The sequence below is a fragment of the Jaculus jaculus genome, chromosome 4 (genome assembly GCF_020740685.1).
Source record: "Jaculus jaculus isolate mJacJac1 chromosome 4, mJacJac1.mat.Y.cur, whole genome shotgun sequence".
In the NCBI taxonomy this organism is placed as follows: domain Eukaryota; kingdom Metazoa; phylum Chordata; class Mammalia; order Rodentia; family Dipodidae; genus Jaculus; species Jaculus jaculus.
The window spans coordinates 164,194,242-164,218,805 of NC_059105.1; the positions used below are offsets into that span (position 1 = coordinate 164,194,242).

A 24,564-nucleotide genomic window follows, 5' to 3' on the forward strand; every position below is an offset into this window, starting at 1 on the left:
AGTAGTAGCTATGGTATCATTTGATTATTTTTCCCAAATAGCACTATCATTATACATGACCAAGAAATAATGTTGCTGAATTATTTGGCAAAGTAGAAAATAGTACATTGAAACATACATTATCAATTGCAAAATAAAAATGTCATTACCGTGGATTGGAAGTAATTTGAAATTACACCTAATAGAACAAAGCACACTCCAAATGAATGTATAGTGCTGGTAGGAAATAAATGAGGTTTTTACGCTCAGGTCTTCTGTCTTAAGGAAAACCTTTAGTAATGAAAGCCAAATAATTGTCCTTAAAACCATGGAATGAATCAAAGCTTTCTTTTTTGTATTGTTCTTTTATGAAGTGCAGGCAGAGTCCCCTTGTATATCCTGGAGCCTGGTTGAGTGTAACTATTCTGTTTTTCTGCTTTTATCTTTTACCCTCTTCTCTCTATATCCCCTTCCTGAGGCTGTTTCCTATTGTATATAAATGTGTGTAGACTGTGATTTGTAAACTAAGAACTGCTATTGGCTAATTCATTAATGAGGGTCCTGTCTAAAAGTTTCCTGTGGAGGATAATAGTTTGCTAAATTAGCTAAGAGCTGCTTCCTTCCTCAGAAATGTCATTCTGAGAAAAATATTGATTGAAGGTGAACACCTGTAGCTAATATATGTCCAATTTACACATACTTGAGTATATTCAAGTATACTACCACATTGCCAGTAGTTAGTAATGACTGTATTAGATTTTAAAAGTTTTAAATAAACAGATGTTTTTACTTGATTATGTAAGTATAACTCACAAATATGCAAATGATCATTTGTGAATTAAAGAATATTACCCCAAATTTCAAGCAGCCACCTGCATATATACTTATACTCTATTATTTTTAAAATTTATTTGAGGGAAAGAGAAAGAGAGAAAATGGGTGCACTGGGGCTTCCAGCCACTGTAAATGAACTCCAGCTGCATGTACCACATTGTGCACCTGGCTTACATGGGTACTAGGGAATCAAACCGAGGTCCTTTGGCTTTGCAGGCAAGACCCTTAACGGCTAAGCCATCACTCCAGCCCCTACACTCTATTATTAAACTGTTCATAAGCAGAGTCTTTGTGCAGGTTGGCCCCTGCCTACAAATGGCTGTCTGTTCTCTCTGTTTTTTATTATTTTTTATTTTTTTTATTTTTAATTTGAGAGTGACAGACACAGAGAGAAAGACAGATAGAGGGAGAGAGAGAGAATGGGCGCGCCAGGGCTTCTAGCCTCTGCAAACAAACTCCAGACGCATGCGCCCCCTTGTGCATCTGGCTAACGTGGGACCTGGGGAACTGAGCCTTGAACCAGGGTCCTTAAGCTTCACAGGCAAGCGCTTAACTGCTAAGCCATCTCTCCAGCCATGTTCTCTCTGTTTACTAAGGTGAATTAATGTCATTTCATATTCTTGTTTAACATATTAATTAACAGGTACATATTTCTTGCTTTCTTACTCAGTTATTTATGGATCATAAGAAGAAAAACTGTCATGGTTGCTTTTTGAGGTTGGCAAAGCATATCTTACAATTTGGTACCCTTAGTGGTACAAAAGGAAGCTTTCAAGATTGCTTCAAACACTCAGTCCTTAGTACCACATTTCTGTCTCCATATTCTGAGTTCTTGATGTCATGTTTATATCTTTATTATACTCATCTAATGATCTTAGTTTTTGTTTTATGTCTGTTAAATTTAGCTCTCGTTTACTTTTTCCCAGCATTAGTTTTTTTTTTTTTGTAATATATGGATATTACTTGAACAAGTAGAACCTCTCTGTACATTTCAGAAGAGATGTCTTCTTCTCTTCTGTCTCATTTCCTGTGACAACTGTCATAGGGCAAAAGACAACCAAATTTGGAGGGAGACGATGTGGATGAATATAAAGGCTGGTTTCACCTGGTTCTATGTGTGAAACCATGGAAAAAGAACACCTTATTTGACTGTTGTCCTTTAAGCATGTATTCCATGGCAGTATTCTATGTGTTTTATGTGCTTATTGAGAATAATATGTTAATATGTTTGAAGGATATTCTTAGGTATAGTTTGTGTCATGTGTAACTGTATTGGAGGGGCTATGTCTGTGGGCAACTATCACAGAGGAATTGGGAGAATGTGGAGCTGGAGGGGGTCTACAAATATGGTAATGCTTCTCCAAGGTTAGGGCCAAAATATATTATCTGTTTGACAATATGGAATGGGCAACCAATAAGGGGAATGACAAGCTGAAGCCGGGTTTCAGCTGAGGTGTATTCCTTGAAGCCAGCAAGGATCTGAGGATCTAGGAAAGGCAGAAAGGTGGTGCATGAGAAAACAGTGAGGTCATGTTGACAGCTTCAAATGCCATTTTTTTTTTCCCAAAGAAAGTTTTGAAATTCAAGGTGTGTTTGAATCCACCTAGCCAGAAATGAAAAACAGGGAGTTAAGGATGGTCTGAGGATGAGGGAGGGTTTTAATCGGCCACACAGTTCAGCTACACTCTGCCTTTACTAAAGCAAACAGCTGCATGGATTTTTTTGCAGCTGTGATACATATTTTTTTAATATTTTGAACTATTGAACAAACTGGCTCGTGCACATATCAAGGAGAAGATTTGGATCAGAATCTAGTATTATCTGCTAATAAAACTGTGAAAGGAAAATCAGTTTCCCCTTTCTGTTCTCTCAGCATCATGTTCAAATACCTAAGATGGAATTTAATGTCATGACATTTGTGTCTTGCATGCATTCCTTCCCTTTACACAGCATCGTTGAGGGTGGGCATGAGTGCTTGATCTTGTCCCATTTCCATTGGCTAATGAGGTTGTTAGTGGTCATCCCATTGGACGAAGGTTAGATGAACCAACCAAATGGTGACTGTGAACCACTCCGCTGGACTTTACCGTGTGACCACAGAAGTGTTTCCCCTCAAATAAATTATGAAAAGGAATAAGTTTTTTTTTTTTTAAATACAAGCTTATCTTTCTTTTTTAAAAATATTTTGGTTCATTTATTAAATTTATTTGAGAGTGATAGACAGAACGAGAAAGACAGATAAAGAGAGAGAGAGAGAGAGAGAGAGAGAATAGACGTGCCAGGGCCTCCAGCCACTACAAATGAACTCCAGACACGTGCACCCCCTTGTGCATCTGGCTAACGTGGGTCCTGGGGAATCAAGCCTTGAACCAGGGTCCTTAGTCTTCATAGGCAAACATTTAACCACTAAGCCATCTCTCCAGCCCTGTTTTTTTGTTTGTTTCTTTTTGAGGCTTTGTCTTTAGATCCAAAGTTAGGGACTTTATTCAAATATGACTTTTCTTTTCTTTCTTTCTTTCTTTCTTTCTTTCTTTCTTTCTTTCTTTCTTTCTTTCTTTCTTTCTTTCTTTTTTTTTGCTTAATCTTCACACTCTCATATCAGTGTGCTGAATTACCAAGTAAGCCAAGAGAAGATTATACTAAAAATGGGACTTTTCAGAATTGTGAACATTTTCACCAGCGATTTATATAGGAACCTTAGGGGTGATTTATGCAAGACTGAACTTGAATAGTTTTCAAAAAATACTCTCTGCTTTTGGAAAAAATACCTCTCAAAGTTTCTTCTATTTTTTCTCTCCTCGTTTGTTTAGTATATGAAAAAGATGATATGATTCTATATTAGAAAAGTATAATTTAAGAGAATATCATAGGGATATAAATATTGGGTGAATGTTATTTTGAATTTTTGAATTAATGAAAATTGTCATTTGTTCAAAGTAGGGTCTCAGTCTAGCCCAGGCTGATCTGGAACTCACTCTGTAATTGCAGTCTAGTCTCAAACTCATAGTGATCCTCCTATCTCTGCCTCCTGAGTACTGGGCTAAATATTATGTTTGATAGTATTGTTTTGGACAATTTGTATTTAGGCTTTAATGCTACAAAATACATGCACAAAAAATGTCTTGAATGACTTCTCTCTACCAGTCTTGTTTGTAGACAACCTCCGTAATAATTTTGAAGTCGGGCCACTGAGTCTTACTTGGTGACTTTTCTCACAAGGAGTTAAGAGTCAATTTATAGAACAACACAAAAAGCAACTGAAGCATTTCCCGAGGTTAATAAGACTTGACAGGCAGGAGAATAAAGAAAGCAATGAATTCCTTGAGGGGGGTATGCATGCAGGAGGCAAACGGTCCTCCCTGCTGCCATGGTCTTTCTCTGTACTGTTACATGCTCTTCTTCACGTCACCCATGTCTCCTCCAGAAAAGATGCTGTAGGTAACCCGTTCTCTATCTCGCTAAGCAACTTATTTGTATAACTATGCTGCCGTGTATTGATTACCATATACTTGCTTCTCTTTACCTGTGAGATACAAGCACAGAAGGAGCATAGGATCGTGCCCAGCTTTGTGCTCATCTGTGTGCTGACTGGGTAGTAGCGGGACCACCCATGAAAATCTGCTTTGCGGATTCCGTGCCAAGAAGCGGTTCCACGATGTCTACCCATGAGTTGTGGGGAGATAGCTTCTGTGTAGAAATAGCAATGAGGAAAAACGATGAAAGCAAGGCCTGGGGTGAGTGGGAAGGAAGACACCACCTTAGAGTTAAATAACTGAGGGCTGGAGACTTATTTCTGTGGCATTTTGTTTCCAATGGTGCCTTATCTGAGTGTTTCCAGGTTCTTGGCATCTTACTCACAGAATTGTGAAAGATTCCACAAATAGAACAGCAGTAAAAATTTTCAAAGAGATGGTGTAGGGCTGCCCTGCAGGGAGATGGCAGGCTATTCAACACAGACTACCCAAGAATCTCCATTACTGTTTGGGGTTTCGTCTTATGAGGTCTAGCAAAAGGAGTGTGTTGGTAAGGAAGTGGTGTTGGTAGTCTTTTGATTTTGATAGAAAGATTTCAGATACTTATGTTTTTTTTTTTCCTACTACTCATGTCATTTCCCATAATGCTTCAGTTTTTCATCTTATGCATACACAGACATGCATAGGTATAAGATGGCAAATTATAAATTGTCCCTAAAAGGTCATTCCGAGAATACAGACTGTCTTACTGAAAACCCTTTCAAAACGAGTCCTGATTGGATCAGTCTATGGACAAGTTTGAATAGAAATGGGGAGCTACCAAGATGTATCAAGGGGAGTATTTGTTCCATTGTTTGAATCAGGGCGTAAATACTGCTTTATGTCCATGAGGACCCCAGGTTGTGACCAGGATGCTGCATGCATTATTAGAAGACATGTGTGTACGGCCCAAGCCAAGTGATATTCTGGGCTACTATGCTACCCTATGCTATGCTTGACTGCCTTAGCACAAGGTAAAAGAAGACTCATGTAGAATTACCAGATTGCATCAAGTCTAAGAGATATAAGATCAGGAATCCGGATGAGAAATAAAGATGCATGTTTTAAATTTCTGAGGGTTATTCTGTGTTTTTTAAGGGGTGAATAGGAACACGGAGGACAAAGATGCTACAGAAGTTGAAGTAGGCAAGAGGCACACCAGTGAATAGCAAGGGAGTGGGGACCATCCTTTTTGGGCACTGTCTCATGTCCAGTGCTTCAGAGAAGTCTGATTGCCATGGGTCCAGATGCTGAGAGTCACCGCTCTGATGGTCAGCACAGCCCGGGGGGAAGCATTTCTGTGAATCTCCAAGTTCCAGGCTTTGGGTGTGTGTGGGGCCTTTCCAGTGTTATACACCCTCTCCAGTTTGTTTCCTTTCCTCTTCTTCTGGATGTATTTCCATTAGACAATGAACCTGGAATAGTTAAAATGTTTAAAAAAAAACTCTCTGATGCCATTTCATGCCCTCTTTATGCTAGAGTGGAGGAAGGACTTAAGACAGCTAACAAGAGCATCAGGAGAACTATGTTCCAGACACAGCAGGGTATTTAGCTAGTATTTTCCACACATAAGTGAGAAGAAAGCACCTGAGGACAAATCACAATAATAAAAAAGAAAATGGTATCAACATTTGTTTGAAAAAAATAAATTCTTTGTAACTTGAATTTCAAGAATTTAGCCAAGGAAAATTACATTTCCATTAACTTTAAAAAAAAAAAAAAAAAACTGGCTTCTAAAGATTTCGCTCCTGCCTGCAAAATGTTTCATATGACATAGTTAGGACTTATAAGGGTGATGGCAGTTCAGAAATCTCAACGAGGTTCCAAATGGAAAGAAATGATTTGAGCATAAAATGGAACTTTAGCTGTTTGTAACAATAGTACATTATATAGTTTTCAATTGTTGACTATCTAAAGGACAAAGTTAGAAAGTTTTAAAAATCTGAAGCCCATTTCATGTTTTTCTTTATATTACAATATTTTATTTTTATTTATTTTATTGAGAAGGAAGAGGAGAGAAAGAGAATGAGAATGGGCATGCCGGGTCTTCCAGCCACTACAAATGATGTCCAGATGCATGCCCCACCTTGTGCATCTTGCTGATGTGGGTCCTGGGAAATCAAACCTAGGTCCTTTGGTTTTGCAGGCAAGTGCCTTAACTGCTAAACCATTTCTCAAGCCCTGGAGCCCATTTCTTAAAAAGCCCAAATGAAGCTATAATGAAACCATATCTATTATATCATATCTATTACCTACTCATGCATTTGAATAATGATGACATTCTTTAGCAGATACCTGTCCATTTACCAAATATTATTGAAATGTAATATATGTGTGTGTGTGTGTGTGTGTGTGTGTGTGTGTGTGTATATATATATATATATATATATATATATATATATATGCAAAGCTACTCACAAGGTCCATTATTAAGATTTTTTATGAAGGAAACATAGTCATGAGCTTTTCCATACCTTTATAATACCCATTGCTTTCATTCCTTTTAATTTTATAAAATAAACCTTGTATTTCAATTGTTCATTTCTAAGCTTGGTTATTTATTTAATAACACAGTGTCAGCTTTCAGTTAGAAACTTCCAAATCATTAAGTTGACTCCACAGGAAGGTAAATTGGCTGGATGAACAACTAACAGAAAAAGTCACAGACTCATTAGGGAAACATGTGGATCAGTGTGTACATTTGGTATTTGCCTCAGGTCTGAGATTATAGAAAGGAATAGTGTCCAGAAAAAAAAAAAATCCCTGCCCTCAAAGGGATTACATGTTGCAGTGAAGGCAAACCATCTATCTATCTATATGTGCATATACATATATATATATATATATATGTGTGTGTGTGTGTGTGTGTGTGTGTGTGTGTGTGTAACATGCAACTGTTTATAAATAGCACCTCAGGTACAAAGAAGATAAGATAGTCTGAGAGATGTAAAGGGGCTGAGGAGAGTAAAGTCAGAAAGATTTTCAGGCAGGTAGTTTAAAGTTGTCAAAGATGACTTCAAGCAAGATCAGTTAAGAGAGCTAACAGGATATAAGTGAGTTTCTTAACAAATATTATGAAACACTGAACATTTTGAAAATTTACTTCTCGGCCAGGGGTGGTGGTGCACGCCTTTAATCCCACCACTAGGGAGGCAGAGGTAGGAGGATCGCTGAGAGTTCTAGGCCACCCTGAGACTACATAGTGAATTCCAGGTCAGCCTGAGCTAGAGTGAGACCCTACCTCCAAAAACAAAAAAAAAAAAAAAAAAAAACAAGAAAAAGGTGATAGATGAAAATTTACTTCTCATAGGTTATTTCAAACATTTGGTATTACATAGAAAATTTAAGATTATCATGTTCACTTTAAAGCTGAAGAATCTGATATTACAAAAGAGTGGCCAATTTCTCTAAGTGAATGCATTTTCAATTGGGTCAATATTAACACTCAGATCTGATGGTTTTAGAAGCCAAGGTCTTTCTGTTATGCTGAGCTGCTTCTTGGATCTAACAAATTTGTCTTCTAATACCGATGTTTTCCTCCCCAAAATAGCTTTGTATAGAATGAAGTTTTCTAGACGATGACCCTACTGTCTCTTTGTAGGAGCTATATCACCCTCTATTGAATTTCTTCCCATGTGCTGGGAATCAGATATAAAGGAACAACGGAACCCAAGGGATTCCCATGCTGGGGAGTGGGGGAAAACAAAGGCACAATTGCCAGGTCTGTGGTAGGTGTTGAAATGGAGCATTGTGGTAGCAGATTAGAATTATAATCTTAAAGGCAAAAGAAGAGATGAGGAGGAAATATTCCTGATAGAGAAATATCTACCTATGTCTTGAACATGCTGGAATCGGATATTCTCAGGAGTAATTAATGGGGAGTTTTACTAGTTTTCTATGGTAGCTATAAGAAATTACCATAAGCTACCCAGTTGCAAACAACAACAACAGAAAAGCTTCCTCTTTCAACATTTTGGATGCTAGAAAAACAAAATCAGTATCACAGGTGAAATTATGTTGTGGTGGCTGATGTGTTCCTGCTGGGGACTCTAGAGGCCAACCTGTCTCTTTGCCGCTTCCAGACCCTGGCGACTGTTGAAGTTCCTTGTTTTACGATACCATCTCTTCTCTCTCTACCTCTCTCTTTATATGTTCTTCTCACTGCCTATGTGCAAGTCCCTTCTCCTTCTAAACATGTATGCAATTTCATTTAGGAACCACCTGAGTAAATCCTAAAATTCTCTTCATCCCAAACTTACACGTGTTCATCCATAAATGTACCCTGTCCTTTCCCGTTTTCTCCCTCTTTCTTACCCTCATTGTCTCTCTTTCACACACATGAGGTAGCATGTAGACATTTTAGGGATTAGAACTTATCTCTTCAGGGACCATTTTTCAATCTATGATAAGGGTGAATGCTACACAGAGGGAAAATTAAAACCCATGTCTGGAGGACCTTAGACACCAAGAATTGTATTCAACTGAGAAACAGAAGCAGGGCAAAGAAATTCACTGAAAAAAAAAAAATATGTTGTGCATTGAATTTTGGAGTATTTTGACTCATTCATCTACTATATTATTTGTCATGTGTTTAGTTATGCTCTATGACAGAAACTGAGATAACACAATGGCTGGACAATAAATTTGGCCCTGTCTTTATAAAATTTACAATCTATGTGAAGCTAGGCTATTAAAGGAATCTCATGGATAAAATATGTGATTAGTGTCTGTAACAAAAGCTATGAAAAGAGATACAGGGTGCCGTTGGGACTGATAAAAGTCATGGGAAAGGTAGTACAGTAAAAAAAAAAAATTGAATAATTTTGAATCTTAAGACATGTCCTGTATAAAGAATTTTTATCTACTCTAATTTTCAGTAACACCACCCTCACTTCATTTTTCTTACCTTGTATACCTTGCCAGGAGCAAGATTTTTATGTCCTGTATTCCTTGCAACTTTTTTTTTCCATAGCATCCTTGAAAATGTGATGTTCAGACAGAGATGCAATGGATGTGTCACAGTTAGCTGAGCAAGAAGTCAAGGGAAGTCTGGGAGAACGAGCTGGGCAGTCATGATAACTCTGGGAACCGAGCATTGCAGGAGAGAGTGAAGATTGACACAGCATTTTTGCAGAAAGTAGTGTGAGGAGACTGGTACCGGAAGCGCCCACAGAAGGGAGCCGAAGCTGGTGCTGACTGGCTTCCCACGGCGTGCTCACATTGCTCTTTACAAGTAATGAGGAGCAAGGGAAAGCATGATTTCCATAGCATCCTTGCTCTGCTTAAACTCAGCTATCGTGGGGCTGGAGGGATGGCTTAGTGGTTAAGGCACTTGCCTGTAAAGCCGAAGGACCCAGGTTCGACTCCCCAGGACCCACGTAAGTCAGATGCGCAAGTTCGTTTGCAGTGGCTAAAGTCCCTGGTCTGCCAATTTTCTCTCTCTCTCTCTCAAATAAATAAATAAATAACAATAAAATATTTAAAAAGTTCAGCTATCGTGAAATTCACTGTTCTGTCTGATGACTGTACACGGTCGTATTATCGACATAAGTGTATGTACAATCACTATTCACCCCTTCCTCCTGCTATGCTTTCACCACTAACCCTGCTCTCTTTCATGGCCTGTGTCATACACACACAGAAAAAACATATTTATTGAACAAATAGCTGATTTTTCATGATGACTGTGGAGACATGGTCTTTACCTGGTTTTCTGCAATTTTTTCTTGTAGTTGGATATAGTAACAACATTACCTGGCTACTGGTAGCTTTATGAAACTTGCTATCTATTCCTAAGAACTAAAGAAGAAAAATTTATTCTAAATTCTACATAGTCAAATTTACTTCACACAGTATAATACTCTGATTTGATTTTATGTTTGCTCTTAAGGTACCTGATGTTAAAAGTGGACAAATAATGGGCCCACAGCTATAGACTTTTTATTTTGGGATTTGTTGTTATGATGTCGTTTGTACTCAGACCCCTCTCCTTGGTCCTTCATGGTTCCTTGCCTATAGTCTTCAATACCACAGATTGTCCTCATGCACTTCAATTGCATTGGGAATTTCAGGAAGTTACGTAATGGCATTATGTCATCTGGTTGAATGAATACTTCCAAAATATGTTTGTGAAAAAAAATAAACGATTATCTGAAGGGTAAATTGCCAGTAATATTGAGGTAGCAGAAAAACGTATAGTAGGCAAAAGATTCAGAGGCATTTGAGTATGGTGGTGTTAAATATTGTAAATGGGGATGATGAAGGAATGAAGATGCTAGAACTATTCAAGGTGTTGTTTGAGTAAGTAACAGACGAGTGGGAGGAGTCATAGGTTGAGTGTGGTGTGTGAGATATCCAAGTTTTATGGGGCTGGAACAATGCTGCATCCAAAGCTCATTAGGAAGGTTTGGAATTAAGATTTATGATGTTTGAGAAATTTTGAAAGAAAGTGTAGCCATTCTCTTTTATTACTGCGTAATAAAGTCTTTGTAAAATTAAAAATAAGAACATTATTCATGGTATGCAATCTACCCACGAGTCATTGCTCTCCTGCACTAAATGCATGCATATTTCACCCTAGAAATGACCCGAAGCTCTAAAAACAACCCTTTTGGGCTGGAGAGATGGCTTAGCAGTTAAGCACTTGCCTGTGAAGCCTAAGCACACCGGTTCAAGGCTCCAGTCCCCAGGGCCCACGTTAGCCAGATGCACAAGGGGGCGCACGTGTCTGGAGTTCGTTTGCAGTGGCTGGAGGCCCTGGTGTGCCCATTCTCTCTCTCTCTCTCTCTCTCTCTCTCTCTCTCTCTCTCTCTCTTTCTGTCACTCTCAAATAAATAAAAATAAATGAAAAATATTAAAAAAAAACTTTTTTTATTTTACATATGTAAAGATAAAGCATAGAAGATTTAAGAAGTGTAGCCAAGTTTTCTCAGCTAGTAAGACCTGAATTTAAGAGAAATATTTGCAACTTAGGTTCTAAAAAAAGTTCTTCAGCTACATCTTGTCAGATGCCAAAGACAGTAGAACTAACACAGGAAATTAATCACAATTGTCTACAAACTTATAAATGTATAAACATGATTTGTATTCATGAGCTATTTTATGTTACCTGCTGATCAGGGTAGGAACTGATGGCTGGGGAGGCTGGAAGATTTTTGTTTAGATGTTGATAGCTGATTCTTTTGTGTATCTCATTTCCTTTTTCATTGTCCTATACGAACATCCACACACTTGGATGTTGACAACCACTGGGTTTGTGGTGAGTGTTCTGAGGTTATTGATTGAGCGTGGGTTTAATAATTCATGGTAGTTTGCTGAAAGTAGATGTGAACAAACCATTTTTCTATACTGGAGGGCGCCCAATGTACTTGTACAATGTGCAATGTTCAAGTATATACCTGGATGCAGATGAGAGACAGGGATATTGCTGCACAACGTTGTAGTATCTGGTTCATGTGTTAGCAGATGATATGAACTTGATAGTCTTTGCTCTTGTGTAGAGGGGTAAAATCAAAGCTGTTTACAATATACTCAGTGAATCACAAGTCCATAAATTCTAGAAATTTATCCAGGCCATCACAAACCACAAACATTCTATGTCTATAATGATTTGTCCTATAAACATATTCACAATATGCATCATGTACATTTTAATATATGTTATGTTTTCCAAATCAAATATTTTTTTTTCAATTTTGATAGATGTTCAAAGCTACTGCGGCAGTTGCTTTCTTGTTGCCAGGACTAAACATCCAGCGGAAAGTGTCTTATGGCAAGAGAGGAATGGTTTACAGCTTATAGTTTTGAGGTGAAGTTTTATTGTGGTGGGAAAAGCTTGGCAGGGATAGGAAGCTGACTCACATTTTCATGTGTCAGTAAGAAGAGCTGGATGTGACAAGAAACTGTGTTACAAGACCCCCAAGGCTCATGTCAAGCAACACACTGCTTCTATCAAGGCTCCATCTCCCAAAGGCTCCACTGTATAAGGCTTAATCACAAACACACTAGGCTATTGGGTACATTTCACAATCAAATCATCACAGCTATAAGCTTGAGTAGGGAGGGAAAAGAATATGGTACGTTAGGTGCAGGGATAGGCTCTTATTCTACATTCATGTTCAAGTTAGAAACTTTCAATTATGATGAATTCATAGAAAACTGGGAATTTTTCTTCCAACAAAGCTCAAATATCCAGGGGTCTCTTGTGTATACTAAAGAAGCAAAAATGTAGCATTGACTGTTATTTTTCCATAATTGTCTGTCACTACTTAAAAACTAAAACATAACAAACATAAAACCCAAATACATAATTAATGCTGGTTACTCTTGTAAGACTGATGGTAAATTTAAGGCAAATCCTTGGTGTTAACATATGAATCCTATCTTTTCTTCAATATTGAAATAACTTCTCCCAGAATCTCACAGGCAGCAGCCTCCCTCTGGAATTTGACCTCCTTACTTATTAAGTTTTCACTGGTAATGGGAAACATGGTGGAATCAGTAAGTAGATGAATGAAGGTGACTTTTGTAGAATAATGATATTATCAGGATATATTTATAACTTCTCTGTTCCAAAGATTGAATAATGACTGTGTCATAACATGTCATCCTGTTGTGTATATTCCTGGGGACCATGGTGAAGGCATTGCTTGAGTAGATGCATTATTGGCCCTTCCCTAGATAGAGGGAATGGGATGCAATAGGCAAGGGCTATGACCTGAGAACTTTGGGTTCTCTCTTTTCAGCCCTGGTTACACTAAGGTAAAAAATAAATAAATAAATAAATAGTGGGTGGTCAGCACAGAATGAGGTCTTTCACGAGAATTGTGGCTGGAGAGAACTTGACCTCAGCTCCTTTGCCCTTTGCGGTGCAGCATTAATATTTTTCAATGATTTACAATGTCTTGATTCTGCCTTTAGGAAAAGAGAAATCTGAACCAACAGAATCTAAGTTTAAAAAAAAGAAAGGAAAATCACCTCATATCAGTATATAAATACTTGGCAATAATGTTATACTTTTAAACCCTATTGAGGAACAAGATGAGAAATACCACATAACATAAGACATGATTCAAATTTTCACTTATTTTGTCATTTGGGCTGTTTCTCAGAATTCCCAAGTCATGAGCATAGGGAAGAAAAGCTTGGAAAAAATAGAATGTTAACGGTTGTCATATTTTGGCAGAGAATATGCATTTTTTTTACTTCATAGTTTTCTAAATGTTGTACTTTCTAAATGTTTTAATAAGTTTGGCCAACTTCTATATTTTAAAAAGACAATTTAATGACAGTAGAGATGATCTTACTGATGATCTATGAGTGTAATTAAGATTCATACTAAAATATATGGAAATAGGGCTGGAGAGATGGCTGCATGGCTAAGCCACTTGCCTATGAAGCCTAAGGACCTGAGTTTGATTCTCCAGCGTTCAGATGAAGTCAGATGCAGAAAGTGGTACATTGATCTAGAGCTCGTAAGGGCTTGAGGCCCTGCACCCATTCTCTCTCTCTCTCTCCTTGAAAATTTAAAAAAAAAAAAAAAGTTGTTTTTTTTTTTTTAATTTGGAAATGATCACCAGTTCACATTCTGTTTGAGACATGTTAAATTCTTTCTAAGAGTTATTATTTTATCTTCTACTTTTCTCATTGCAATGATTCTTCCTTTACACCCCAAACCTCCAGTTCTCCACTCTACATCTCTAGGAATTCACTCAACAACATCTAGATTCTTATGAAATCTCAGCTGAGAATCAGCACTCTCTTCCCAGAACTGAGTGGTTCTCAGGGCATTCACAGTTTGTTCATGAGCACTATTTAATTACAGTTCCCTGTACCCTTTTATCTCGGCTGGAATTTATGATAATGTAGAAAGATTAGGGAAACATTCCTTGGTAAACACAGTTTAAAACTTAATCTGAATTTATAGAGATCTGAACCTGAATACAAGTGATGTCACTTAATAGCTGATTGTGTAATACCTATGTCTCTGTTACCTCATAATTACAGCAGAGAAAATAATTCTTATTAGTTTGTTGTGAGAGTTGGTAGGTATGGTTCATATGAACCAGGTAATAAGACAGGTACTGCGGATGAAGATGATAGAGACTATCATTTCATCCCAACCTGATGCTGGCTCCTGTATTGACAGAAATATGTTGACTCAATTCCCTCTCCAAGTCAAGATTAATTTCAATGCACTAAATTCAAACTTGTACTTCCAGAAGGTTACTAATCTTCTAGGTTATATTCATATATATTTACTTTTTATACGTTATATTTTTCCTGCTAACCCACCAATCTCTGAAAATCAGTGTCTTATATGTGCTCTGCAAAAATAAAGATAAAGCCATGACGTCCTTCCAAACATTTTAAATTTGTCAATGCACTACAATTATGACTTCTTTCCCCCTTCTAGGTGTACCTCACAGGTTCTATGGCAAAAATATGAAGTCACAAATGCATTTCAAATTACCTGTTGTTGAAAAGCCTAAAGTTAAAAAAAAAATAATGAGAGATATTCTAAACAAAATGAATGCTTGTGAATCCTCAGTGGCCCCTAAATTTAGCCTGGAAGCTCCGTACATTTGGGAGATTGCAAAGTGCATGGAGGGGAGGCAGGTAAGCATTGGTTTTAATCTTTTAAATGACTTTTTCTGAGGATCAGAGGATTTCTTATTATATCTATTTCACCTTCAAAATGGCATTGCTGAGTTCCCAGTAAAGGTTACTCATGAATATGAGGATTTTTCCTTTCTGACTCAGACTTTACTGGAATCTGCTAAATGTTTGGCTTTGCATCCAGCTTGCCTTTGACCATGATGGAAGGGAAGGCATTGTCTCAGCTGCTAAGCATCACTCGCCGTGCTGAGTCAGGCTGAATCACTTGACACTGGTCCTCAAGGTGGTTCTGAAAATGTTTTGCAGCCAGGACCTTCTTCTGCAAGATTTGTTTGCTCTTCTCCCTGACCTCAGGGTTGTCTAAGCTGGCATAGTACTTAGTGGGGGACGTGAGCCATTGATTCTCCCCAAACCATCCCTTTCACTTTTGGCCTGAAGCATCCTCTCAGTGAGAAAATTCCCGAAGTTCCGTCTGTCCCCTGTGTCTCTCTCTTGTTGCTCAGTATCTATAAATACCACGTTTGGGAAACATGGTGTGAAAATTGAGCTGCTCCCCCAATTATGAACACTGAAATATTCCTTCCAGGTCCTTAAAGAAAAGGTCAAGAAATTAATTTTAGATGAACATCTTCACCTTCTTAGCCACTTGCTATATTAATGATCTCATGAGTGATCGTTCCTTAAACTGGCCCCAACACAGGTCAGACTGGAGAGAGAATATTCTCTATTTAATGAGACAAGGATCAAAGCCCTTAATATTTTATCATTGGCATATAGATGGAAGGAGCCATCACGAATAAAGAATGACTAAAGAAATCTATCACCATATATGGGGCTGTGTGATCTGCTGAGAAGTTATAAAACTTCCATGCATATAAATATTTCCTTTTCATCCAGTTTAAGTAATAACAATATATTACTTAGCGTTTCTTATTGAAAACTTTAATATGAACAAATTACAAATTCGTCATATTCCCATGAGGTTATAGTCTTATGTCCCTACCCATTGAGGACCTTCCACAGTAGGGATACTAATCACTGGGGGGAGGATGTCCTGAATGCAATAGTCGGCTTTTGTGGTGGAGGCAGTGCCCAAGAGGAGATCCTCCCACCCAGTGACCCCAAAATATTTTTGTTCAAAAATTCAGATTTGAAATAAGAAAATGAATACCCGTGCTATTCACCAACCATCTAAATTTGAAAATTAAGATTTTGACATAATTTCTGCCAATGTTGTTTGTCTAATAGATAATAACACTCCAAGATTCTATGAATGTGACCAGTTCATTTGTAAGAAAACAAATGCATTAGAAATTCCATATTATATATACATATAATATATATTCATATTATATAATATATATATGTATTTATGTAATTATATTATATATATGTATATATATGTGTGTATATATATATTATATATATACATATATATTATATGTATGTATATGTGTATATATATATATATATATATATATATATATATATTATATATATTAAATTTGTCAATGCACTACAATTATGACTTCTTTCCCCCTTCTAGGTGTACCTTACAGGTTCTATGGCAAAAATATATAATACATATAATATACATATAATATATATAAGTGATGTCACTTAATACCTGATTTGTGTAATACCTATGTCTCTGTTACCTCATAATTACAGCAGAGAAAATAATTCTTATTAGTTTGTTGTGAGAGTTGGTAGGTATGGTTCATATGAACCCGGTAGTAGGACAGATACTGAAGATGAAGATGATAGAGACTATCATTTCATCCCAACCTGATGCTGGCTCCTGTATTGACAGAAATATGTTGACTCAATTCCCTCTCCAAGTCAAGATTAATTTCAATGCACTAAATTCAAACTTGTACTTCCAGAAGGTTACTAATCTTCTAGGTTATATTATATATTTACTTCTTATACATTATATTTTTCCTGCTAACCCACTAATCTCTGAAAATCAATGTCTTATATGTGCTCTGCAAAAATATATAATATAATATAATATAATATATAATATACATATAATATATATGTCTATATCATATATATATGTATATATGATATAGACATATATATGCATATATATGTGTTAGAAATTAGAAATTCCATATTATATTTACATATATATGCATATATATGTGCATATATATCATATATATATTATATTATATACATGTATATAATATATATATACACACATATATATGTATATATATAATATATAATATGTATATATATTATATGTATATATTATGGAATTTCTAATTGCAATAACAATTCAAATGACTTTCATATTTTATATTGTCAATTTTAATTTAGGAAAAATATCGCCAGTTTCTTATTACTTTCTTGGCATTGTCTCTGGATATGCTACATTCTTCACTTTTCTGGTGGTGTCTTTTAAATGATCTCTTTATACTCTATATATTGCCAAAGATTTAATTAAAGTCAATCTAAATTTCTTTGGAGGGTTAAGAATACTTCTTAAGAGGCTAAGTACTTGGTATTAGAAGCAAATAAGAGATAAGGAATGTTAGATCTACTCACTTGTAGTGGTAGTAGATGTACTTTGTTGTTCGAGATACTAACTGCTAGATATGTGTGGAGATATCTTCCATGGATATCTCGCCCTGCTACAATGTTAGTGACTCTGGTGATACTTAATCACTTTGCCCCTCTGCTGTCCTGAAAGAAATTCTGAGGTAGTATTTCTAACTCATTACTGATCCTGGTCTGCTGAATCAAAAATTGATTCTTTTTTATAATTTTATTTATTTATTTATTTATTTATTTATTTATTTATTTATTTATTTGAGAGTGACAGACATAGAGAGAAAGACAGATAGAGGGAGAGAGAGAGAATGGGCGCGCCAGGGCTTCCAGCCTCTGCAAACGAACTCCAGACGCGTGCGCCCCCTTGTGCGTCTGGCTAACGTGGGACCTGGGGAACCGAGCCTCGAACTGGGGTCCTTAGGCTTCACAGGCAAGTGCTTAACCGCTAAGCCATCTCTCCAGCCCTCTTTTTTAAAAAAATATTTTATTTATGTGTTTGAGAGAGAGCAGGAGGCAAATAGAGAATGGGCACATCAGGACCTCTAGCCACTGCAAATGCATGCACCACCATGTGCATCTTTCTTACATGGATTCTGTAGAATTGATCCTGGGTCCTTAGCGTTTGAAGGCAGTGTTTTACATGCTAAGCCATTGCTCAAGCCCAAAATTTGATTCTTTGCTGCCAATTTTTTTAATTCTCTCATTCTTTCTACATTTATCTTGTAGCATTATTCTGTTGTGTCTTTTTTTTTCTTTAGTCTATTGGCATAAGTTCTTATTTTTCATGAAAAAAATAATGGTTACTACTTTATTCTGTATATTCAAATATAAAGTTTCTGAGTGCTAAATAAAGTCATGTTTAATTAGAGGACACCTCTAGTTGCAGAGTCAAGAGTCACATGTAACTTTTATTCAGCGCCCTAGTTATGATGTTTGATGCCTAAAATATATGGAGTTCAGGTGATGAAAGTTTCTTGCAACTAACTCACACACCTTCTCTGTGAACCTTTGCTTGTCCCTTTGAGTGTCTTAACCCAGCACTTAAATTAGCAATGTATCCAAAACCATGTTTGAATTTATTGAGGCATAATAATTTTTAATTTTTGTTGACAACTTGCATACATATAAAAAATAAACCATGATAATTTTTCCCTCCTAGCACCTTGCTTTTCCCCTTCTCAACTATCCCCTCCACTAAAGCCCTTCTTTCCAACAAATCTCTCCTCTATTTTTTTTTTACTGTATTGTTTTAAAATAGGAAATGCTTCATGAGTTTGCATGTCATCCTCACACAGGGTCCATGGTAATCTCCTCTGTATCCCTCCAATTTTAGTGTATGAGCTACTGAAGTGAGCTCCTCTGTTATATTTTAATGCCATTATATTTTTTCTCTTTTTATGAAGGTCTTGTAAAAGTAGTGTCAGCCAGTGTGAAGTCATGAACAGCAAGGCAACTTTGTGTTGGGAAGACAGTATTAAAAAGCTGCATCCCCTTCTTTTGGGCTCTTATATTCTTTCCACCACCTCTTCTGAAATGGGCCCTGAGCCTTTGAGGGTGTGAGAGATGTCTCAGTGCTAAACACATCGCTGTCATTTCTGCTCAGAACGTTAGTGAGTTTTGAGCCTCCCAGTGATCACCTCCCTCTGAAAAGAGGAGCTTCTCTAATTAAAAGTGAGAATAGTATTCATCTATGGACACAAACATAAATCATCATAGGGCATTTTGGTAGGCATAATGTGTATCTATTTAGCCAAGCAACAGTAGTAGTTTACCTCCATAGCTTATGACCTCCCCAGCCATGGGATTTTGATTAGGATTTTTTTTAAACCAGGCAGAAATTCCCTCCCATGGAGACTGTCTCACATCCAATCATAGAACAGCAGGCATAATATTTGGAAACCAATAACTGGGAGTTAGGTGTGTTCACTGCTAGCTACTTAGATGGCATTTCCGTTGTCAGAGTAGAAAATGTATATACATTTAAAACTATGAATTCCTATCTAACACTTCAGATATTTGCCCAAAATTGTTTGACAGCTCTGTCTGATTTCCAGTTCCCCTACTTTCATATTTCTCTTTTACTTCACTGAGTTTATATTCCATTCCTTAGTTTGCACACGAAGTGAAATGACCTGAGAAATGTGTTCTGCTCCTACTTCGGACTCCTGTTCTTCAATCAACACTTACCTTCATCCAAACCCTTGCAAAAAGTTTAAAATGCCAAATACCCTTGGGTGAGAAAACTTAGTATTCAAGATGCATTTTCATCCTGATAATCCCATATAGCATTTGGATTAACTCTTTTTGTTGTACTCATTCTTATAATTCTGTTTCATGTTGGGGAATCGATGAAAGTCCAGCGGGATTCCCTTGTCCACTGCAACCCCTTCACGTTCATTATCTCTCTGCTCCTGGACTTGCCTCTGCATTTTCATCAGGCTAGCAGTTCAAGAAGTCACCACCTATTGACACGTGAAATCAAAGCTAGTTGACACCCCTGACCCACCTTAATGGACTACTGTCTTTGCAGTTCACCTGTGACTTCCCAGTAAAGTTTACAGTGAGGCCTATCATTTGGGATTATGGGTATTGAGGAAATTGGCTAAATGTGGTGTCGGGGGGGGGGGGCAGGGATACACAAACATATCAAAGAAATTCCCAAGATTAGCAAGTCCCTGTACAGCTGGGGAGCTCTGAGCTACCAGAGCCAAAACAAACATGAATCACCTCTAAGTGTCATTCTGTGAATTTCCCTAGTCTGGGGAAATTATAAGAGTGAAACAAACTTGTAAAACATTCATTGTCTGTTAGTGTGTTCTGGAAGAAATTGGCCTTAAGTTTGTGTGTGTGTGTGTGTGTGTGTGTGTGTGTGTGTCTATATGTATACTTTGCCTAAATTCCAAGTAACAAGTAAATCAACAGCCTTGGTTTACATCTGTGTCATAGATTTCCTTCCATCTGCAGGGGCATTCTCCCACAAAATCCTCCCAAACAACGGAAAAATGAGACCGATACTAGATTTTGTTAGTTACTCCCTAAAAGAATCATGTATAGCACAAAAAAGTATGTGCTGAACACGTAGGGAATATTGTGTGTATGTAAGTAAAACGAAAAGAATGATCAACAGAATAATAAAAGAAATGCAATTTATACACATAGAAACATGTTATGTATCAAGATTTCAAGAGCAGAAAAAAGATACAAAGTACAGTTTATGGAATGCAATGAGTACAAAAAAAATTGTAAAACTCTTTAAATTTGCAATTTTCATAGAGGAGAGTTATAACCAAGAAAAAAAAACTTTAAACTGGAAAAAAATAATAGAATACAGAAGTATATTACAGAAATGCAGTATCAGTTAGGTCAGTGGACATCACCTTGGGAAAGAGAAAAAAATCCAAAAATATTAGGCCATAGAATAGTATGAGGGAAGAAAAACAGGAGTTGATATTCACAGGCTAAAAAAAAAATTTGACTATTTTTTAATAAAGTATTTATGCACCTAGTGTTGTATTTGATTTAAAAAGTATATTCTAATGGAAAGTACATAGGTATATATATCTAATTTCTTGCAAGGTAATATATAAGTGGTTGAGTGAAGGTATAGGGGAAAGGAAGCTTTGTTAAATGCTACATTTTCAGAAAAATAGGATACATGTGCAAGGAAAGAGTAGGGGAAGAGGAAATGTCAGGTGAGGGAATGGAAAGGAAGAATTAGAGTACTCATTTAGGCTGATACCACTGCCTAGATATCAGGAATAGAAAAGCAATGAACATGAATGAGCAAGTATCTGTACAGTAAAGTGTAGAGTCCTTAAAGTATATGCCCAGGAGTAATAGAGTTGGGTCATATGACAGTTTTATTTTTTTCTTTTTAGATTTTTTTTAAGAAACCTCCACACTGATTTCCATGGTAGTTATACCACAAACAGTGAATAAGCATTTTACTTTACCCATACCCTTGCAAAAATCTCCAACACCATAGACACATAGACAATAAGGAACACAATGACAATGAAATATAGAAAGAGTAAAAACTCTATTGAAACACACATTCTATTGTACACATCAGAAATCAAGGACTAACCACACACAGGAAAGAAACAGCTATTGCAAAAAGAAATACGATGAAACAGATCATCTGGAGTGAGAAGAGAAAGAGCCGAGATGGGTTCTATCCTTCATGTCTCTCATTTGCAAAGCCTTTGCATAGCACAAGTTGATTTGGAAGACAGCTTCAGACTTGGCATGTGTTCTCCTGTCGGAATATTTGAAATTATTGTCTCAGACTTGTTCACAAAATGATTTATATACAAAAAAATCCATAACAAGGTATCAATAATAATAGCATAGTACTTGAAGCATGACCAATTGCTTGGTAGGGTGAAGTGCATCAAGAGCCCAGCTGACTTGCTATTTTCCATTTACACATAAGACTGTTTCTTTAACCAGGTTATTGAGTCATACCAGTCTGGTTCTCTAGTTTGCCTATTTTCTTTATGGAAAGTATTGATTTTGAAGTCATTTGGAGGCGATCCCTTCTGGGCAGTCTTGAAAAGCTGGAGTATTTATTTGTCCCTGTCTCTTCAAACTAATTGTGAAGGCCATTCCTGCATATAAGCAGCCACATGGGTCAGGTTCCAAACAATGGGGTCTTTTCATCTATTTTAGCTAGTAACTGATATGGTGTGCCAGTAGCAAATAATTAGGAGTACATTTCTATTTATAAAGTAATATAACTTGAAAATAATGGATGGAATAAACAAATATTTTCATCCTCTATAGTTAGGTGCATTTTAATGCTTTCTAGAAAGTAAGAGAACACATATAAAATGGGAAAATGAGATAATAGTACATGAATAGGGAATGCATAATAAATTCTACACAGGTAGACTTCAATTTTCACAAATGTCATTTTAACATCTGGCATTGTGTAGCAAGACTGTTTCCAAATCCCGCTGGCAGCCCTTAAATATTCTATTTTGCTGATATAGATTTTAAAAAATAACAGTCTTTTGAAAAGAAAAAAAAATGCTATAAAACAAATGTATTCAAAAGTTATTCAACATGGAAATGGTAACCTTTATGATAAAGATTTGGGTGAGGCAGGTGTGGGTCTGGAGAGAAGAGGAAGTTGGAGCAGGTCTAGAGAATGGAGGGATCATGGAGTTAGTAGAGGAGGAGGAAGAGACTGCCAGGGACCCATGTAGTAAGCCAGGAGACATCTAGAGGAAGAGAATCAAAAGCCACTGGGGGGCTGGAGAGATGGCTTAGCTGTTAATTGCTTGCCTGTGAAACCTAAGGACCCCGGTTCGAGGCTCAAATCCCCAGGACCCACGTTAGCCAGATGCACAAGGGGGCACACACATCTGGAGTTCATTTGCAGTGGCTGGAGGCCCTGATGCGCCCATCTCTCTCTCTCCCTCTCTCTCTCTCTCTCTCTCTCTCTCTCTCTGCCTCCTTCTCTCTGTCGCTCTCAAATAAATAAACATTTTTTTTAAATCACTGGGATTTATTATTATTTCTTTATTTTAGCAGAGTATATGAAAGCTTAAACTTCTAATGCTATCCAAGGATTTAGCATTTGTTCTACCTAGCTGTCATCTCAAAACTAGACCATATTTAGAAGTCAATCTTTCGAAGGGAAGTCAGACTCGTACTCTCCCTGCACAAAAGATACTCTTCCCCCTTGAAATTAGTGGCATAGAGAAGTGGTGATAAACAATTGGTGCAGCCTAGTTTTGTGAAAAGAAACTACTTGGGGGTCTCTGTCGAGATACACAGGATGGTCACACCAGCATCTTGCATGTGGATGGTGTCGTTCTCAGATTCCTCCTTTTTTTTCTGAAATTATTTTTGCCAACCTTATGCAATAGTGATGTCACTTAGAAAACTGCTCAGCATATAAGTGAATCAATGTCTATAATTCTACAAGCTTTCACCCAAACCAGCATAGCTTCCTTGAGCCAGTTTTCTAAGAGGACATTCTTAAGTTATCATCATTTTTTCCCTCCAATTCCTTCTTCCTATTCTGTATCCAGATATGACATTCCATCAGTCTAAACATAGCTATGTTTATTTTTATAGAGGAGGTACTAAGGTAGTTCCTATCCACGTAGTGACAATTCATAATCTAGCATGTGATTTACAACAAGACAAATGCATTTCTCTCAAGATAAAACTGAGAGATCTCTTACCCTCATTGAAGTTTCATAAGCACGCCACAGTTATGGAGAAAGCCTGGAGCCTTTCCAGATTCTGGGCAAGAAGGTATGTGGAAGGAACAAAGATCATCTGGTTCACAGGGCATACTAGAAAGTCCACGTTGGACTGTGACCTTATGAAACTTGACAGAGGAGAATGCAGCGATATGAGGTTGTTGTAGTTTCTAAGAATGACAGTACGTTGGCCTGGGCTTCCCCTTTCTGCCTCTATAGGAATTTCAAGTATGATATAGTACCTTGACGTATTTGTTGTTTTCCTTTCAGCTATGACTCTTTTAGAAAGGGATGGAGAGGGTTTCTTGTTGGCTCTCAACATTAAGCTATTTCCTTACTTTTCCTAACTTCTCTTGCATTTAGTTGTGACAGAATAAATTAAAATTTAAAGGGTTTTATTACTCTTTCAACATTTTTATTGGTATAGGAACAAGTCACCTTAGGAAGTTGTGGGAAGTAATAACGGGTGACATTTACTTAGGAAAAAAAAATAGATAATTCAAATATATGTGTGAAAAAATGTTTACATCTGATGCTGTTTTGGAAGAAGGTTTGTTTGGGAGTGGAGAATTAGGTGCTCACACAGAGGAAGGGATGAACAAGTTAGCTAGTAAGGTTTCAGTTTCATCCAGTGTCCTGCCTTCTCTCTGAACATCTTTCTCACATGCATTTTTCCTTAATGCTTTGGAACTGAGGAGAAACTGAGCAATAACAGCATCTCTGGTGAGATGGGAATGGACAGGAACCAGAGAAAATAAAGAAAGGAATTCTGTGTTTCTGTATGATGATATGAGAGGTGTGAACCGTTTCTTTTCTTTCTCTCTTCCTTCCTTTCTTCC

General features: G+C 37.1%; 1 protein-coding gene and 1 non-coding gene across 2 annotated transcripts in view; one reads left to right on the forward strand and one right to left on the reverse strand.

Annotated features, from left to right (window-relative positions):
* The window catches only part of LOC101603243 (limbic system associated membrane protein), a 2,270,239-nt gene that overhangs the window by 181,152 nt on the left and 2,064,523 nt on the right, over positions 1-24,564 (forward strand). The window lies entirely within an intron of this gene.
* LOC123460439 lies at positions 18,758-18,864 on the reverse strand. Its single transcript, XR_006637002.1, has one exon. It is a non-coding gene; the product is annotated as a U6 spliceosomal RNA (small nuclear RNA).